At 40.9% G+C, this 18797-nt stretch overlaps 1 long non-coding RNA gene across 1 annotated transcript; it reads left to right on the top strand.

Annotated features, from left to right (window-relative positions):
• The first annotated feature begins 8509 nt into the window (after positions 1–8509).
• Positions 8510–9768, top strand: LOC131019780 (uncharacterized). The gene is made up of 2 exons (XR_009100453.1): positions 8510–9034; positions 9542–9768. It is a non-coding gene; the product is annotated as an uncharacterized LOC131019780 (long non-coding RNA).
• Positions 9769–18797: the final 9029 nt, after the last annotated feature.

Raw genomic sequence — 18797 nt, 5'->3', positions numbered from 1 at the left:
CTGCCTGAGCTTGGCACTTTGGCCTTCCAGACGTACATGCACCCGATTCTATATTCACCGTACCGAGACGCTCAGGAGGGAGGATCTCGGCCGGCACGCTCCGATAGTGATGAGGAGGACCCCGAGGAGGAGACTCCCGAGATGACGGTCGGCTATGGTTGGACCCAGCCACTACAGCGACAGACTACGGCCGATGGAGTTGATACGTGGATACCTATTCCTGAGACACCTGTCTATACTCCGGTAGTGGATGAGTCAGATTATGACAGCCCGTATTGATTGAGGCGACGAGCTGGATCTCGAGAGATGATGCCTAGTGATTACGTATGTCTTGTAGACGCGTATATATGTATAGGTGCATAGTTGTTATATATATATATAGGTAGAGAAGCATAGTATAGTGTGTATGTGTGTATAGCCTAGATCTATATATGCTTAGTATGTATGATGCTTGTATAGCCAGAGCATCATTTTGGAGTTAGGACTTTTGTGCATAAGACTTTACTTTTGTAAAAGACCTCGAGAAAGAGGCAATTTTCCATATAGATATATATACAAGAGATGTTTATGATTAGTGAGTTTCACTATCTTTAGCAGAGCTTTGAGAATGATGATGATGCTGATGCATGATGAAAAATGAGAAATAGAGATTGATGAGAATTTCGAACGATGATAGACGAGAAATAGACTGGATGAGAGTTTTGAGAACTTTGAGATCACAAATGAGATATAGAAGTGAAATGAGAAACGAGGATTTGTATTTTGTAAAGACGAACGGTTAGTTTAGAGATCGATAGTTATATAACTCTTTTTCCTTTTGTAGTATACCTCCGAAAAGAAGAGGGAACCAAGCATAAACCGAGAAGAAGATGAAGAAGATGAAGAAAAGGAACAGAGAAACCAACCGTTGAGATAATACCACGAGAGTTAGAGTTTTCATCGCGATTTAGGGACACGACCCTAATAGGACGAACGTGTTATGGAGACTTCATGGGATGCATAGATATTATTGACCAATAGTACTTTGAAATAGAAGTACTTTCACCGGGACCGCGCGTTTCATCGCTAGAGTAGTCATGAGAGTAGACTTATTGAGTCCCTATCCCGCTTGGTCGTATTTAAATTTTTTTCTGCATCCATTTGAACTCCCACAGGAGAAGAACTATTTACTATTGAGAAAATTTTTCCAGATCCACTGTATTTGAGCCTGACCCGTTTGTGTTGGAAATCCTTACCCCTTGCTTTAACAGTGGACAATTTATTCATTTTTCCACTTAGTGGATTGTTTCTACCTCCAGTATTGATTTATTTCTATCATATCATATCTCAGTTTTTGTTCTAGATTTTGTTCTAGCTTTTGATCTTGCCTTGATTGTAACTTCTTCATTATCCTTGAAATAGCACTGGCTATTATGGAATCATTCCATTACTTGAGCTCGTCTTGTTCAAAATCAAGAATTTTTATTCATCACATCCTATTTCCTACCACATCCGACAAGAGTTAGGAATGTCTAGGTAACTAGGATGGTATAACAATAAGAGTGTTTGGAAGAAACACGATATATGGGAGCAGCCATAGAATATAATTATTACGGGACGAGCACAACTTTTCGATTATGGATTTTCTTATATTAGCCAAGTATGCAACAAGCTAACAAATTCGAGGACGAGAAGAAGTGATGCTAAGCCAGAATAGGCAATAGCAGGTTCAAGAAGATCGAGATGATGGGTTAGAGCAGATAATGTTTTCCACGATAGTAGACTGAGATGACGACTAATATAGATGTAGCATCGTCGTAGTATTAGGGGATGTTTATTTTCGTTATGCCCCGCAATTAGTAAGAGTTCTCGAAAGAGAAAATTTTCTTATATGTCTATATGACGATGACCAGAGAGTCTCTATGCTTGAGTAGAATTTTGAGCTGATGTTGCATAGATAGACATGAAATATGTCTTTGACGATGAGTTATGAGAATTGAGAAAATAGTATGATGTTGAGTAAGAGTCTTATGATTCGTGAGTTATGAGAATTAGTTCTAAGGTTGATATATGTTCCCTTAGACTTTTACCGAGAAAGAGAAACCGACCGAAGCAAGAAATAGAGTTGATGATATGAGATAAGGCAATAAAACCGTAGCTGAATACGAACGTCAGTTTCACGACTTGGTTCGGTATGCCACATATCAAGAAGATATGAACGAGAAGATGTCAGGATTGTTTCGATCAGGTTTGAGATAAGAAGTACGAGACGATTTAACGAGTCAGAATGCGGTTATGTGTACTGAAGCATTAAATAGAGCATTTGATATAAGACTGGCAATGCAGCCAGAGAACGTGATTTAAGCTTCAGCACCCAAACGAGTTAGAGCACTCAGACGTGCAATCCATCCTTTCCTGGATGCGGGCAAGAAGAAAAGAGAAAATGGGACGACCGAAGTCAATACCCCAAGAAGCCGTGGCAGAGTCATGATGCGCCACCACAATATCAGAACCGAGACGAACGGCTTTTAATTGGCCTAGCTGCCCCAGCAGCAGTTTTTCAAGGACCGCGAGGGTTATCGCTTTGTCGAAGAGCAATAAATTACGTCGGAGATAACGCAAGATGAGACAGAATAGCTGTTACACCTGCGGAAAGATCGGGCACTACTCGAACCAGTGTCCGAATCGTCAGCAAAGTGAAAACGAAAGACGACCGATTCAGTTTCGACCGCAACTCAAAGCAATGGAGGGAATCTGCCGCTATTTCCACCACAGCAACAACAGCCAGCCTATCGACCGCGTCAGTCAGGAAGGCAACTACCAGCCCCGCAGGCGAATCGACTGCATCGTCGTGGGCGTATCAACCGCATCGCCAGAAACTGTTCGCGCTTGAGTAGGAAGCACCGGACAAGAATAGAGGAAATTCGTTAGATATAGGCGAGTTGAAAGATGTGCCCATAGTATGTTTGTTCGACACTGAACGTAGAGCTTGCTCCACAACCTCTAAAGAGTAGCCATACCCATAGGCAGAATTACTACGGTTTTATCCGTATGCCCTAACTTAGAATTTAAGTTAGAATCGATTAAGCTCGAGATTAGAAATCTGAGACTGATGCATATGTGGTACTTGGATATAAATGTGAGGAATGGACTGGTTAGAAGAAAATCGTGCGAAGATACAATGCACGGAGAGATGAATATATTTTCAGCCATTTGGCCGAGAACCAATTTCCTTCATTGGTATTGAGAGAAAATGGAAGAAGACGCTGATTATCTCGGCACTGTAAACAAGAAATCCCTTGCAAAGAAAAGATACAACCGCGTATGTTGTATATCTGAACCAGAGAGACGAATTTGAGGCAAACGTTGACGACGTACCAGATGTGCGAGAGTATAAAGACGTTTTCCTGAGACTTTACCGGGTTTTCCCCAGATCGACAGCTTGAGTTTACGATCGAGTTAGAACCTAGCGCCGTACCGACGTCAAAAGCGCCGTACAGAATGACCCCCACAGAGTTGCAAGAGTTAAAGCTGCAACTATAAGAACTTCTAGATATGGGTTTCTTTTCGACCCAGTGTTTCACTATGGGGAGCACCAGTTCTTTTTGTTAAAAAGAAGAATGGAAACTTGAGACTGTGTATCGATTATCGAGAGCTGAATAAAGTAACGTTGAAGAATCAATATCCGTTACCCCGGATCGATGATCTGTTCGATCAACTACGAAGAGCAAGCACCTTTTTATAGATTGACTTGAGGATGGGATACTATCAGCTGAAAATACGGTCGGAAGATATTTCCGAAGATGGCATCGCGTGTGCAATATGGCGTTACTATAAACTCAAAGATGTTTGGAAGAGATGCCTTTCGGTTTGACAAATGCACCAACTGTGTTCATGAATCACATGAACTGCATTTTTTTTTATTTTTCGCAAATACCTAGACAAGTTCGTGATAGTCTTTATTGACGATATCCTGATTTACTCGAAGAGTAAACGAGAACACGAAGAGCATTTGAGAATCGTGTTGCAAAAATTACGAGCTGAAAAGCTTTAAGCGAGGTTAGCAAATGAAAGTTCGGGCCTGAAGAAGTCAATTTTCTCGGCCATATTGTTTCTGCGAGAGGAATTGAAGTAGACCTAGCAAAAGTTCAAGCGGTACAGGAGCGGAGATCGCCAACCACACCGCACGAGATTCACAGTTTTCTGGGATTAGCAGGGTATTATCAACGTTTTATTGAGGGCTTTTCAGAAATCGCCAAGCCATTGACGCACCTGCTAAAGAAAGAAGTCAAGTCCGTCAGACGGACGAATGTGAGAGAAGTTTTCAAGAGCTGAAAAAGAGGCTCACTATAGCCCCAGTGTTAGCTATTCCAGAAGGGGATCAAGAGTATGCAGTTTATATTGATGCATCGAGAAATGGTCCAAGATGTGCACTGATGCAAGAGTGAAGAGTTATAGCGTATGCTTAGCAACAACTGAGATCACACGAGATGAGTTATCCGACGCATGATTTAGAATTAGCAGCCGTAGTGCATGCTTTGAAGATCTGGAGACACCATTCCTATGGAGCACGGTGTGAGATGTACACCGATCATGAAAGTCTCAAATATTTCTTTCAGCAAAAAGATCTGAACATACGACGAAGAAGATGGCTAGAGTTGATGAAGGACTACGATTGTGGAATAAATTATCACCCTGGGAAGGCTAACGTAGTAATTGACGCGTTGAGCAGAAAGAATCAGGGAGAGTTAGGATTTCTCCTTACTCGTGAAGAGAACCTAGTCGAGGAATTCGAGAAGATGAATTTGGAGGTAGTAATACCACCACAAACGACAGAAATAATAATTTCTGCGCTGAACGTTACCCCTGACCTACGATCGAGACTGGTCACAGCATAGAGAGTGGATGAGAAGATGGAAAGATTGCGAATAAAGTTTCGAACCGAAAAAGTAGAGAATTATGGAGAGATGTCAGATAATGCCTTTTTGTTTAAAAAGAGAGTGTGTATACCCGATAAAGAAGAGTTGAGGAATGAGATTATGAGCGAAGCTCATGACACCCTTACACCACACATGTGGGCAGTATAAAGATATGCCGAGACTGAAACGACGCTTTGATAGGAGAATAAGAAGCGAGAAAGGGCATCTTTCGTAGAAGGATGTTTAACGTGTTAACACGTGAAGGCGCCACTTTGGCAACCTTATACAATTATACCTATTAGAGACTTCCACAATAGAAGTGAGACCACTTAGCCATGAATTATGGCATCGATTAGCAAAATCGAGAAAAGAAAACTCAACAATTGAGTAATTGTGAATAGATTCTGTTGATGATAGAAACGATGATTATGTGAGTTTTTCCCTATCTCGGGGAGCATGTTATTTTCGAGTTAACAAGAACTCAAACCGAGATATATAGGACCTTATGATATGTATTAGAGTAAATAGGCCATGTAGCCTATAAACTAGCGTTGCCTCTGAGCTTCGCGAACGTCCATGACGTTTTCCATGTTTCTCAATTGAGAAAGTTCGTGTTTAATCCAAAACACGTCATCTATCAAGAAGAGGTGTCCCTGGAACCAGTTTTGAGCTACGAAGAGATAGACCTGATGCTATACTGGACTGGAAGATCCAATAATTGAGGGACGAATCGATTCCTTTGATGAAAATCCAGTGGAGATATTATAGTCAAGAAGAATCAACATGGGAAGTTGAAGAGAAGATGAAAGAGAAGTACCCAGAGCTTTTTCCCGAAGAAGAATAACTCAAATTTCGGGACGAAATTTTTTTTAAGGGGGGTAGGATGTAACACCCCGTACTTTTCCTCATGTTGTGAGAAAGTGTCTAAACACTATTGAGAGTACTGAGATGTCAAATTACGAGACTACTTTTTTTTATGAGCAGATAAGACAGATTGTTTTTTAAATAGAGATACGAGTGAATAAACCGATGATGGAATTAGAGTGATGAGATTTGAGAAATGAGTTGAGATAGAGATGCTGATTGAATTGAGCTGAGATTTTATTTTATTTCCAACCACCGGGAATAGAGATTACCGGATACCGAATTATTAGAGATTGACTGTCCTATTAAGAAAAATAGGAATAATGAGTTGGAAATAGAGTCGAGGAAGAAAGAGTGAGAAACCTTGATAAATAGAGTCGGTCAGAGAGACGTCTAGCTTATCTGAGTCTGCCGACTGTTTTGATGGGATGTTATGTGAATTTACGTGACTGAGTAATTATGTGATTTTGTGACGTGTGTCAATATGACCATATTATTATGATTTTTATTTGAGACCTTAGCATTTGGAATTTTGTTTAAGTTTCCAAAGCAAGTATGGTTTATTTTTACCGGGAAATCAAATGATGCCGGTTTATGGAAAATTTTTTCCAAGCATAATATTTTTTTTAAATGATTTTTTCCTACGAAGAGGAATATTATAATTGAGTGAGTGCACTAATCTAAGGTGCTATAATTATTTATTTTGGTCACATGAATATTTATGATGTGGTATTTTATTAATGAGTGACTTTACCATAGTTTGTGATTTTATTTGATCACCTTTCACACACTTTATTTAATTACCCATACCATATGTTATATGCCTAAATTTTGCTAAGTATAGAATTGAGAGAGTAGAGAATTGAGAGTATGAGAGGGAGAGTGTAGAGATTAGAGAGAGATTAGAGTGAGAGAGAGATCATCCATTAATGCCAAATATCCCCTAAGATATCAAAATCTCCTTTAAAGATTCACAAATCTTTACAAGATTGGCAAAATCCTCACAAATCTTGCAAGATAATTCTCTCTCTCCCTCCACCTATTTTCGAGCTCTCTCTCCCCCCCTTCATCTCTCTACTTTCCTCCATTGTTAGCCATTGATGAAACCTTCGAAGCTTCACCCAAGTATGCCAAACGCATAAATCACTACTTAAATCCCCCATAAACACATCCTATTAGCTTGAATTCAAGAGAATTCTTGAAGAGTGGTTTCAAGAATAGTGAGAGAAAGTTTGAGTTTTGGTGAAGAACTTGGGTAAGTGAATTCTATATTTATAGATTAGACTTGTATGATGATATATATGAGTATATTTGAAAGATTGGAGCAAGAAATCACCCCCTCCCTTTTTCTTCATAATTTTCGAAAATTTGGGTGTTCTACCCTTCAAAAATTTTTCTTTTTCTTTCCTTGAATTGAGGTGAGAAAAATGATCTATGTGATGTTTGGTAATGATTTGTGTGTGTTTTGAAAAGCTATGCTTTGTGATGTAAAAATTTGGTTGAGTTAGTTTACCCCAATTTGGGAATTTTTGAGTTGATGATCAAGGTGATGAATTGATGATGAAAATGAGTCTATGAGGTGTATATGATGATGATTGATGGAGTAATTTGAGTATATGATGTCAATTGGAGTTTTGATGTGAGTTAGTTTACTAGAATTAGGGATATGTGTATATATGCCCTTATTGGTGAATTGATGGTTTATATGTGAGTTAATTGGGTTAAGATTAATAGGTATATGATGAGATTAAAGATCCATGTGAGTTTATAAAATTTCTTAGAGTTTAGTTTAATAAAAATTAGGATCTTCTTGTCTATGTGTCTATTAAGTGATTTAGCTTAAGATATGTGTAATTGAGCATGATGTTAGTGTATAATTATGTATGATTAAGTCTATTGTTAACTAAGTAAAAATTTGACTTGAGTTAGTTTATGAGAATTTTTGAGTTTTCATATTTTAAGAAGTCGATGATTGTTTAAATGTGGTCTATTTTGATCTATGACCATTATGTGAAAGATGTCATGCTTTTGCTGAGAATTTTATGTTGATATATGAGTTTCTCACTAGAGTTAGTTTACATGATAAAAAGGGAAATATATGTGAAAAATGAGTTATATGAAGTATGAGGTCATTTTGAATGATTGAGTGTTTTAAGCATGAAATTGAGAAGAGGATTTACTTGATACGTTGTAGAAACGTTTTCCTTGAGATTTGAGTTAAGATGTAAAAGAGGAGAGTTAATTTGAGTATGATGAGTATTTTAATGTTTTTGAATGTTTTTGAGTGTTATATATGTTTAAAATGAACTTTGATTGGCTTTCTTTGAAGGAATGTTAATTTGAGCATTTAAGAGTTGGGAATGAATTTTTGGTGATTTTTCGTAGGCTACTGACCTACTGTGATCGACGGTTTGTCGATATCAAAAAGCTTTGAAAATTTTACAGAATGTCCCTACATGAGTCTTGAGCACCTCTGTAAATTTGCAAGTCATTTGGACTTGATTTACTATTTTTATAAAATGCAAAACCAAATCTGCACATTTCTGCCGGGAATTTCAGAGAACAGGGGACAAAGTCATTCATTTCAGTGACTTCCTGTGTGAATTAGATTTCCAAATGTTTATGGTATCAACCTTACTGTATGGGCTAGATATCCACCAAATTTGAGTGCAGTTTGACAACGTTTACTATTTTTCAAAAATCAATGTTTTCGATTGCTCAAAACTGCCGAATATGGTAGACCGTGGTAAAAACGCCATATCTCCCAAACCACTTGGAGTTTCTGACTCTACTTTTTTTTAAATGAAACTAGACTCAAATACCTTTCGTTTGGTATGAGTCTGGAGTCCAGGAGATGTCGGAGTCAGAACGTGTTAAATTTTGAAGTTGAGTCAGTGGGAAAACAGAGCATGTTTTGTTGATGTTTGCTTGTATTTTCTTATGTGCCTTATGTGTTTATGTTGCCTAAGTGTTTGAATGAGATTAGACGAGTCTTATATGAGAGATAAATCGAGACTTAGAACCATGATTTTCTTGAACCCTATCCTTGGACTTAAGGATTTGAAATGAGTGAAGAGTTTATGTAGAGTTGATTAAGAGATAGAATATAATATAGAGCATGAGTTGAGGCATGAGTTTTTGTCGTTGAGTTTCTAATCGGGATTCATTTTATGACATGAACCTTCGATGATGACGATGATCCCTGAAGACACGAGCAGAGCAAGGAAGTAAGTAACTCCACTTTGACGGGAGTTTTTGAGTAAGGTCTTCAGGTGGGCAATATTTTGAGTATATGTTTATCATATGAGCTTTCTAAAATGATGTCATGATGTTATGAGCTTATCAAATGTTTTGAGATAAATGATGTTTGAGAACTGTTTGACTTGCCAATTTTTGATGTTGAGCTTGTGTGTTACCCTCTACTGATGAGACGAATTCGGTCCTGCCACAAGCGGGATTTTGTGCACAGAGGTGACTGTGAGCCGTCTTCGGGTCGGCCGGTCACGGTACTTGAGAGGGAGGCCTACTTCTCAGTACCTTTGATGATGAGTAGTGGATGTGGTACATACATGATGAATGTTTAAACTGCGCAGTTACTTATTTATGAAGTTGATTATAAAAACTGCATGCACAGATTCATTGATACTAACTTATTTCTGTGTATTGCTGAGATGTGGCAAGCTTCAAACTTATAGCTCTAAGAGCACCTTTCTTGTTTTTTGGCATTTGCCCACTGAGTATTATGTACTCACGCCCTGCATGTATTTCTAAATGTGCAGGCTAAGCAAGGAGTGAGATTGGTCTGGTGCTGGTGGGGGATCGTTAGATGACGTATTTACTTTATCGTATTTCCTTTTTATCGATAAAGTCTTGATGTGAAGTTACTTTAAATATGAATCAAGTAATATACTCACGGTTATGTGTCTCCATACATGTAACTGGTTCGCCTTTTGCTGCGATACTCTGCATATTATGTTTCCTTATGAAAAATAAGCTATACCTGTTTTGTTTTTGTTCGTGAAATTCCTGATAATTGAAAAGTTACAACGACGTTGACGATTTTACCCTTGGGTTCAATTAATGATATTTTCCTTAGCATGCTTTGATGTGAGCTTCCGCTTGATGTTCGACCTACTCTTCTATTCCTTTATTCTTTAAAAATAGTCGTATCGATACTCGTACCCCACTATTACTAGTGTCGGGATTTCGGGCTGCGACAATAAGTTTGTTGCCTAGGAATTGACAAGTTCCCAAAGTTGATTTACGATCAATTTTGCATCCTGCAAAATCTGAGTCTGAAAATTTGGTGAGCTTGAAATCATCGTCAGCTGGGTACCACAACCCTAAATTGGGTGTGCCTTTGAGATATCACAAAATTCGTTTTGCTGCATCCATATGAGCTAGCTTCCTTTGGATCTGACTGATATCTTGCACAAACCCCAACTGCATACGCTATATCTGGTCTGCTGGTAGTCAAATACAGTAATAACTCAATGATTTCTCTGTATTTAGTTGTAGATACAGATTTTCCTTCCGATCCTGGATCTACCTTCTAGTTTGTGTTCATTGGAATCTTGACTGATTTCATGTGCTGAATATCGAATTTGGCGATCAGTTCCTTAGCATACTTCGACTGATTGATCAGTATTCCTTCGCTGGTTTGCTTGACCAGTAATCCAAGAAAGAAATTCATTTCTCCCATCATGGACATCTGAAACTTATTAGTCATGATATCAGCAAACTTCTTGCACATGCGTTCGGATTTGGATCCGAAAATTATGTCATCGACATAAATATGAACAAGTAGGAGATCGTCTCCTTCTTTCAGAGTGAACAAGGTTCTGTCAACTGATCCTTTCTTGAACCCTTGTTCAACCAGATACTCAGAAAGAGTATCATACCATGCCCTTGGAGCTTGTTTCAATCCATAGAGCGCTTTCTTCAGCTTGTACACCTTTTCTGGTCCTGCAACCTCAAAGCCTGGAGGTTGTTCCACGTAGACTTCATCAGTGAGCACTCCATTGAGAAACACACACTTCACATCCATTTGGTGTACTTTGAATCCTTTGTGAGCGGCAAAGGCAAAGAAGAGCCTGACTACTTCCAATCTGGAAATTGGGGCAAAGGTTTCATCGTAGTCAATTCCTTCTTCTTGACTGTACCCTTTTGCAACTAGCCTTTCTTTGTTTCTCAGCACGTGACCTTCTTCGTCTTTCTTGTTTTTAAAAATCCATTTCAAACTAATAACTTTTGCATCGTCTGGTCGATCCACAAGTTCCCAACATGAATTCCGGTTGAATTCATTGAGTTCTTCTTGCATTGCTATGACCCATTGTGTGGAATTCAGAGCTTCTTCAATGTCCTTGGGCTCTGTAGTTGATAAAAAACAGCTGAAGTTCTTATCTTCGTTGATGCAGTTCTGGTTGATGTCGAAGACGAGGTTGCACATTGATCTTCGAGTCTTCACATCGTCTGATGGTTCTCCGATGAAGTTCTCCTTTGAGTGGAGTTCAAACCATCTTCGATACTTCTTGATCTCTTCTGGTGATGTGATCCTCGCCGGTAAGGATATGAATTTGCCGGTCCGATCAAACAAACACACGCGGAAGGCTTGATATGAACAACGAACTGGATAAATAAACAAAGTAACAAAGGTAAAAGATGGAAATCCCAAAACCTCTGAATCTAATCTACGAAGTAATCTGGGCGAAAGAATCCCTAAACCCCAACGTATGATTGACGCAGCAACTCGGGGACAATGAATGACACGCGACGAGGGTTGGTGAACTCGCCGTTACATCGATAAGTTAAATTTGCCTTTAGCGAAATCAAGAGGAATTCGAAGATCCCAAGAGAGAATAAACTCACAAATTTGATTGATAAAAGATAAGTTATAAGATGTGTTGTTCGTTCGCATGCAGCTATATATATAGGCAAACTAAACCCTAATCTAATGAAGGAAATAAACGTAAAAACAAGGAAACAAAAGAAAACTTGTTCAGCAAGCTTTGACAACTTTGGCGAGAACACCAGCTCTGGAAAATGTCAACTATGCTCTGGAACGCCAGCTCTGGAACATGGTCTGCTCTGGACTTTAGTCAGCTCTGACACTTAGCTCTGCTCTGCTATGGAAATACGCTCTGCTCTGTAAGTCCGCTCTGCTCTGAACCACCGCTCTGCTCTGTAAGTACGCTCTGCTCTGAACGTCCACTCTGCTCTGGACCGTTTGCTCTGCTCTGGCAGTCTGGAAGTTGGCTCTGCTCTGCTTTGGCATGTGTGCTCTGCTCTGGCCTGTTTGCTTTGCTCTGGCACAACGACTTCAGCTCTGGCGAGATTAGCTCTGTTCTGGCGCGTTCAGCTCTGGTGAGTTTAGCTCTGTTTTGGTGCGAGTTTGGCTCTGTTCGGGCTGCATCATTCCCCTCTTCTTGAAGAGGATTTGTCCTCAAATCTAAGTCGTCAATGCAGATGCCTGGATCAAAAACCAAATCTTCGTTTGTTGCAAAAAACGATAGCTGGACCATAGCTTTTCTCTCGTGTCCATCATTCGTCTTGCCGGGATCAAAAACCAGATGCTTCGGCTCTAACCCTGATTTTTCGTGAACTTTGAACAGGAAGAAGTTGTTGTTGAAAAGATCGCCATGCTGCACTTCACTTCCGAACAGCGTACCGCCATGCTTCACGTCTCTTCCGAATTACATCGGCTCTTGCATTGGCGCTTTATCACAAAAGATTTCCCTTTCATACTTGCCGATGTGGAACAGAACCCTTACCAACTTCATCAGCTTGGTATCTCCGATATCAATCTTCCATGGCAGCTTAGGTTGCTTGAACAAGATCACTTCGAGCTTATTTGCACCATCACAGTGCTGCTTCTTTTCAACACCCTTAGCTTGCGTCAAAGGCCTTGCTTCCAAAATAGATGGAGTAGAGTCCTCACGCACCACTTCCTCACGTGAATCCTTTATTTCTAGCAATTTAAGATTAGACTCATCAACGTCAATATTAACCTCTCCATCAACTGCCACCAATTCTTTTGGATGCAGACATGCCTCATCCTTGATATCCATCACGACTTCCACTTCAACCTTCTTCTCATTTGAATTCAGACATGCCTCATCGTTGATATCCACCACAACTGCCACTTGTTCGTCAATGTTGGCATGTCGGGATCAGTCTCTTCACTAGTAGGCACCACCTCCCGATCATATCTCATGATCATAACTTGTGTGTTCGAACTCCCACTCATACTATGCCCGAATCCCTGATACGTGAAACACTTTTTATCTCGATTGCAACCATCGGAAACTATCAGAGTGCCCCAATTTGCTGAACTCACACCCTTTGTTCGAGACCTAAAGAACTTCTTCTTGTCATCACTTAGCGGCGCCTCATTTTTCCATTGATTCCTTTTGAACGAGGAACCACTAGAAAATGGTTGATACTGCTTCCAATTGCCCTGATTCTCATAGCTCCAATCATCCCACTCCCCTTCGAGATACGAGTTACGATTATGTTTCTTTTGGCTTGATGAAATATTGTTCAACTCGATATCCTTATGATCCCTTGCTGCACCTCGCCTTATCTTGTCGCCATAAAATTGTCTACGAGCATTCTCGACGTCTTCCTCGAAAGATTGTTCTTCTTTCATGAGACCTGATTTATGCTTAATTGTTCTAAATTTTGGGGTTTGCATGAGCTTTATTTTAAGATAATCTTCTGGAAATTGGTGCGTTTTATGGTGTATTTTATGCTTTGCAGGAGATTTAGGTTTTCGAGATAAAGAGTGCAAATTTTGGAGAGTTTGGGCTAAGAATCGTGTTTATGTGCATACTCTGGTGTGCCAGAGCTGAGAAGCCCCGCGCTGCAGAGCAGAGGTGCTCGACAAAGCAGAGCCGACATCTCCAGAACAGAGAAACCAATTGCCAGAGGAATCAGAGCAGAGGAATGAACGCCAGAGCAGCGAAATCAATAGTCAGAGGGGAGAAAGTCATCGCAGCGAAATCAAAGCCAGAGAAATCAAAGCCAGAGAATTCAAAGCCAGAGAAATCAAAGCCAGAGGAATCAAAGCTAGAGAAATCAAAGCCAGAGAAATCAAGAAGCCAGAGGAACCGAATGCCAGAGCAGAGAAATCAAGAAGCCAGAGCGGAAGCCATTTCTCTGGCGAGAGCTGCGAATTCGGCCAGAGTGGAGATGACTTGCAACGCGCGTCACAGCTAGAAGTTGCCTTATCTTGCACGATTTTATTGCCTTTAGAGTTCTACTTTGCATGGCAACTTCCATGGTGATCCATAGGGATTTGAAGTCTATAAATAGGGTCATACTTTTCATTGTAATATCATCCCTTGCCCTAGTTTTAGACGCCATCGATGGCATCCGAAGCTTAGGATTTACTTGTTTTCTTAGTGCTTTCATAGTTGTCGATTTTCATTGTTTTTAGTTAGTTTCAATTTAGTTTTATTTAGTTTTTATTCTTGGATTGTGATTGAGTGACACAATTACACGTTCAAGACGTTTACGGTATTTCGTATTTCAATTCAATTTATTTTGTTTAATCATGTTTATGCTTTTCGTTCATATTTATGCTTTCTTTTTAATTATGCAATTTAAATTATGCACTTTAGTTTCACGCCTAGATTAGTTGGTTTTTTATTTACAAGTATTTAATTTCTTAAGTTAGGTTTAATTTGAGTTGTTTAAATCTAAAGTTTGCGGCTGCCAAGGGAAAGATGATCTCCAAAAGACGAAAATTAGGGCAAGGAATTGTATCTGAAAGAAAAACTAGGCCCTATTTATAGACTTCAAATCCTTCTTGATCACTATGGAAGTTGCCATGCAAAGCCGGACTCTAAAAGGAATAGAATCGTGCAAAGGAAGGTAAGTCCAGCTGTGACGCGCGCTCTGGAAATAATCTCCACTATGGCGGAAATTGCGGCTCTCGCCAGCAGAACAGCTTCCGCTCTGGCTCTCGCCAGCGGGATGGGTTGCCAGCGGCATGGTGATTTCTGATTTATGCTTAATTGTTCTAATTTTAGGGGTTTGAATGTGCTCATTGTAAGTTAAATCTTCTGGAAATTGGTGCGTTTTATGGTGTATTTGATGCTTTTCAGGAGATAATGGTGGAAGTGTATAATTTTGGGGATTTTTGGCTAAAAATGGCGTTTTTACGCCAGACCAGACCAGAGGAATCATAGGCCAGAGAAATCAACCACCAGAGAAATCAAGTCTCCAGAGCAGCGGAACCAAGCGCTCCGGATCCAGAGAAGTCATTCGCCAGAGAAGCGAAATCCTAGCAGTCAGAGCAGAGGACTCGAAGCAGACAAGTCCGCTAGAGAACTCGCTAAGCCAGAGAAGTAGCGCCAGAGAACTCGCTAAGTCAGAGAACTCGCTAAGCCAGAGAAGTCCGCCAGAGAACTCGCTAAGTCAGAAAACTCGCTTAGCCAGAGGAGAAAGGCGCCAGAGGAGAGAAAAGCGCCAGAGGAGAGAAAAGCGCTAGAGGAATCAATACCAGAGCGGAACCCATTCCGCTGACAATATCAGAGAAGTCATCCGTTCCTCTGGCGATAACCATTCCTCTGGCGAGAGCTGCGATTTCCGCCGAGAGGAGAATACTTGTTGCGCGCGTCATAGCTGGAGTTACCTTATCATCTACGATTCTATTCCTTTTAGAGTCCGGCTTTGCATGGTAATTTCCATGGTGATCCAGAAGGAGTTGAAGTCTATAAATAGGGCTATAGTTTTCATTGTAAAAATCATCCAAATTCTTGCCCTAGTTTTAGACGCCATCTTTGCAATCTGTTGGCGTCCGAAGCTTAGGATTTACTTGCTTTCATAGTTGTTCATAGTTTTGAGTTTTTATTGTTCTAAGTTAGATTTCAATTTCGTTTTAGTTTAGTTTCTTGGATTGTGATTGAGTGACACAATTACACGTTCAAGACAATTACGGTATTTCATATTTCAATTCAAGTTATTTTCGTTTAATCATGTTTATGCTTTTCGTTATTGTTTATGTTTTCTTTTCAATTATGCAATTTCAATTATGCACTTTAGTTTCATGCCTAGATTAGAAGTCTTTAAATTTACAAGTATTTAATTTCTTAAGTTAGGTTTAATTCGAGTTGTTTAAATTATTGCCTAGGTTAAGTTTAAGTTCAATTTACATTTAAGTTTAAGTTACGTTTTTAAATCAAAACCTTTACTGCTTTCTTTTACTGTTTTTCCTGCGATACAATTAAAAGCCCTTTAAGACTTTCCTTGAGAGATGACACTGGGTCAACTTACCATCACTAGGATGTCCTTGTTCTATTGCAAGTCAAACTAGAGGTGTTCTAGGTTGAGTCAAATTTTGGCGCCGTTGCCGGGGAGAGTTTTAGGCGTTTTAGTTGTGTCGTTTTTACTTGCTTTATTTAATTTTTGTTTTTATGTTTCTTCCACTCGGTGCGTTTAATCCGTTTGTTCAGTGTTGTGCATGCAGGGACGCCGTAGTCTTAAAGGCAAATTGGTGTCACCTTTGCATAGTACGAGCGAAGGGATTTTCAGGAAGAATAGTTGCAAGGGAGTGTTCGGTGACGACGGAGCAGACGGTTCTAACTCCAGTTCGGACGAAGACGCACGTGACAGAACTGACGATTTCTACTCTGGTTCTGAATCTGACTCTGAAGTTCCAGAGCATACCATAGAGACAAGGGAGGAAGAGGCCAGCTTTGTCGACTTCCGTACTAAGCATAACGCGACTAAGGAGGACACCAGCGCTACCAATACAGAGCAGACCGCAGCCACGGCAGAACACACTAAGGAGGAAGAGGCCAGCTCTGCCAATTTTTGCACCAAGCAGAATTTAAACAAGGAAAAGAAGGAGATGGCCAAGAACACGGAATATATGGGAGACTTCACCAGGCCGGTAATTGGAGATACCAACACGTCGGCAATCGTGCTCCCCACTGCTGTGAGAAATTACAATCTCAAACCTAATGATTCGAATCTGCTGCCGGTGTTCCACGGAATGCCAAGCGAGGATGCGCTGCAATTCATCCGGGATTTTTGCACACAAGTGCAAACAATCCCTCTACTTACTCTTACGGAGGATCAACTCAAGCTCAAGTGCTTCCCCTACGCACTTAAAGACCGGGCGAGGACGTGGATGCTATCTCTGCCGCCCAACTCTATCACTACATGGGGAGATGCTTGTGAAAAATTCATGCTGAAATACTACCCAAGTCACAAGACACAGGAGCTGAGAACGAAAATAATGGAGTTCACCCAAGGAGCGGACGAGCCTTTGCATGAAGCTTGGGAGAGATATGAAGAACTCCTCCGTCAATGCCCTCAACATCAATTCACTAATGTTATGTTGATGCAGTTCTTCTACGATGGGTTAGTGCAAACTGCCCAATTTATGGTAGATAGCACGGCAGGAGGGAACATAGCTCGGAAAACTGCAGCAGATCTGAAAGAGATTTTCAAGACTTTAGCCGAGAGCTCCCAACAAAAGTCAGTCCGAGGACGGAGAGTAGAGGCTAGTGCCGTGACAAATCAGTTCGAGATGCAGCAACAATTGGCCTCGATCATGCGAGAAGTCCAACAGCTCAAGATGGAAAAGATGGAAAATTCTCCAGTTCAGAGCTCAGCACCGCCGATGACAACTCAGCCAATTCCAGCTCTGCCGACGCCAGCCCCGCCGAACCCAGCCCTACAGTACGTTGAGCCCTGTGGTATTTGTGGAGATTTCAGCCATGGAGCTAATGAGTGCCATAGAATGGGAGAGTTTACTCCGGAAGGACAAGCTGAGGTCTATGCGGCACAAGGATTTCAAGGCTACAATCTAGGGCCAAGCAGACCTTATGGGCAGAACATGAATCAAGGTCAACAAAATGTGAATGGCGGATGGAGAGGTCAGCCGAATGCTGGATGGGGAAATCAAAATCTTGGGGGGAATCAATTCCGTCGACCACCTCAAATGGGCTATCTACAACAACAATATTTCCCACAACAGCAGGGTTCGTTCCAACCGTACAGATCACAATACCAACAGCAGCAATCCATTCCGCAACAGAGTGCACAGCCGATTCCACCACAAAAATCCACGCTCGAAGAAACGCTGCAAACCTTTATGGAGATCAGCAAACAAAGTATGGAGGCCCAAGCATCTACAATCAAAAGGCTCGAGACAACGGTTGGACAACTTTCCGGTGCCTTGAATCAAATCCAACAACAACAGCAGTCTGGGAAATTTCATGGCCAACCTGCTCAGCCACATCAAGCTCTTGCTGTAACTGTTCTCCGCAGTGGTAAGATTCTGGATAACAAAATGGAGGTTCCAACACAAACCAGAGCAGAAGAACCGTCCCGTCAGAGTAGAACCGATTCCTCTGACCTTGTCAGAGCAGAGGAACCGTTCCGCCAGAGCAGAACGGATCCCTCTGGCTTTATCAGAACAGAGCTGCCGAACTCTGCTCCGTTCAGACCAGAGCTGCCGAGTTCAGATCTGCCCAACTCGACTGATGGAGAAAAGGGAGACCAGCAAAAGGAAGAAGAGAAGGAGAAGGAGGTCAAGCTCCACAAAGCTTCTACACCTTATCGACCACCGATTCCCTTCCTGGGCAGATTGAGCAACGGAAAGCAAGACCAACAGTTCGCCGACTTCTACAACATGCTTGCCAAGGTGAACGTGAATCTTCCTCTCCTTGATGTGATCAGAAAAGTCCCAGCATATGTGAAGTTTTTCAAGGAATTGGTCTCCAACAAGCGGAAGTTCGGGGACAATGAGAAGATTCTAGTCTCAGAAGTAGCGACCTCAATCATGCAGCAATCCTTACCACCAAAGCAGCGCGATCCAGGTAGCTTTGTGATTAATATTGCTTTAGGAAATGGTAAGGAAGCTACGGGAATGTTAGATTTGGGTGCTGGAATTAACCTTATGCCTTACTCTATTTTCAAACAATTAGAGTTAGGTAATTTGAAATCCACTCGCATGTGTCTACAACTCGCTGATAGGTCCGTTAGGTACCCCCGTGGGATAGTTGAGGATATTCTGGTGCG

The sequence above is a fragment of the Salvia miltiorrhiza genome, chromosome 4, assembly GCF_028751815.1.
Source record: "Salvia miltiorrhiza cultivar Shanhuang (shh) chromosome 4, IMPLAD_Smil_shh, whole genome shotgun sequence".
Lineage (NCBI taxonomy): Eukaryota > Viridiplantae > Streptophyta > Magnoliopsida > Lamiales > Lamiaceae > Salvia > Salvia miltiorrhiza.
The sequence above is the reverse complement of the archived record's forward strand: the minus strand, read 5'-3'. Positions and strand labels throughout refer to the sequence as shown.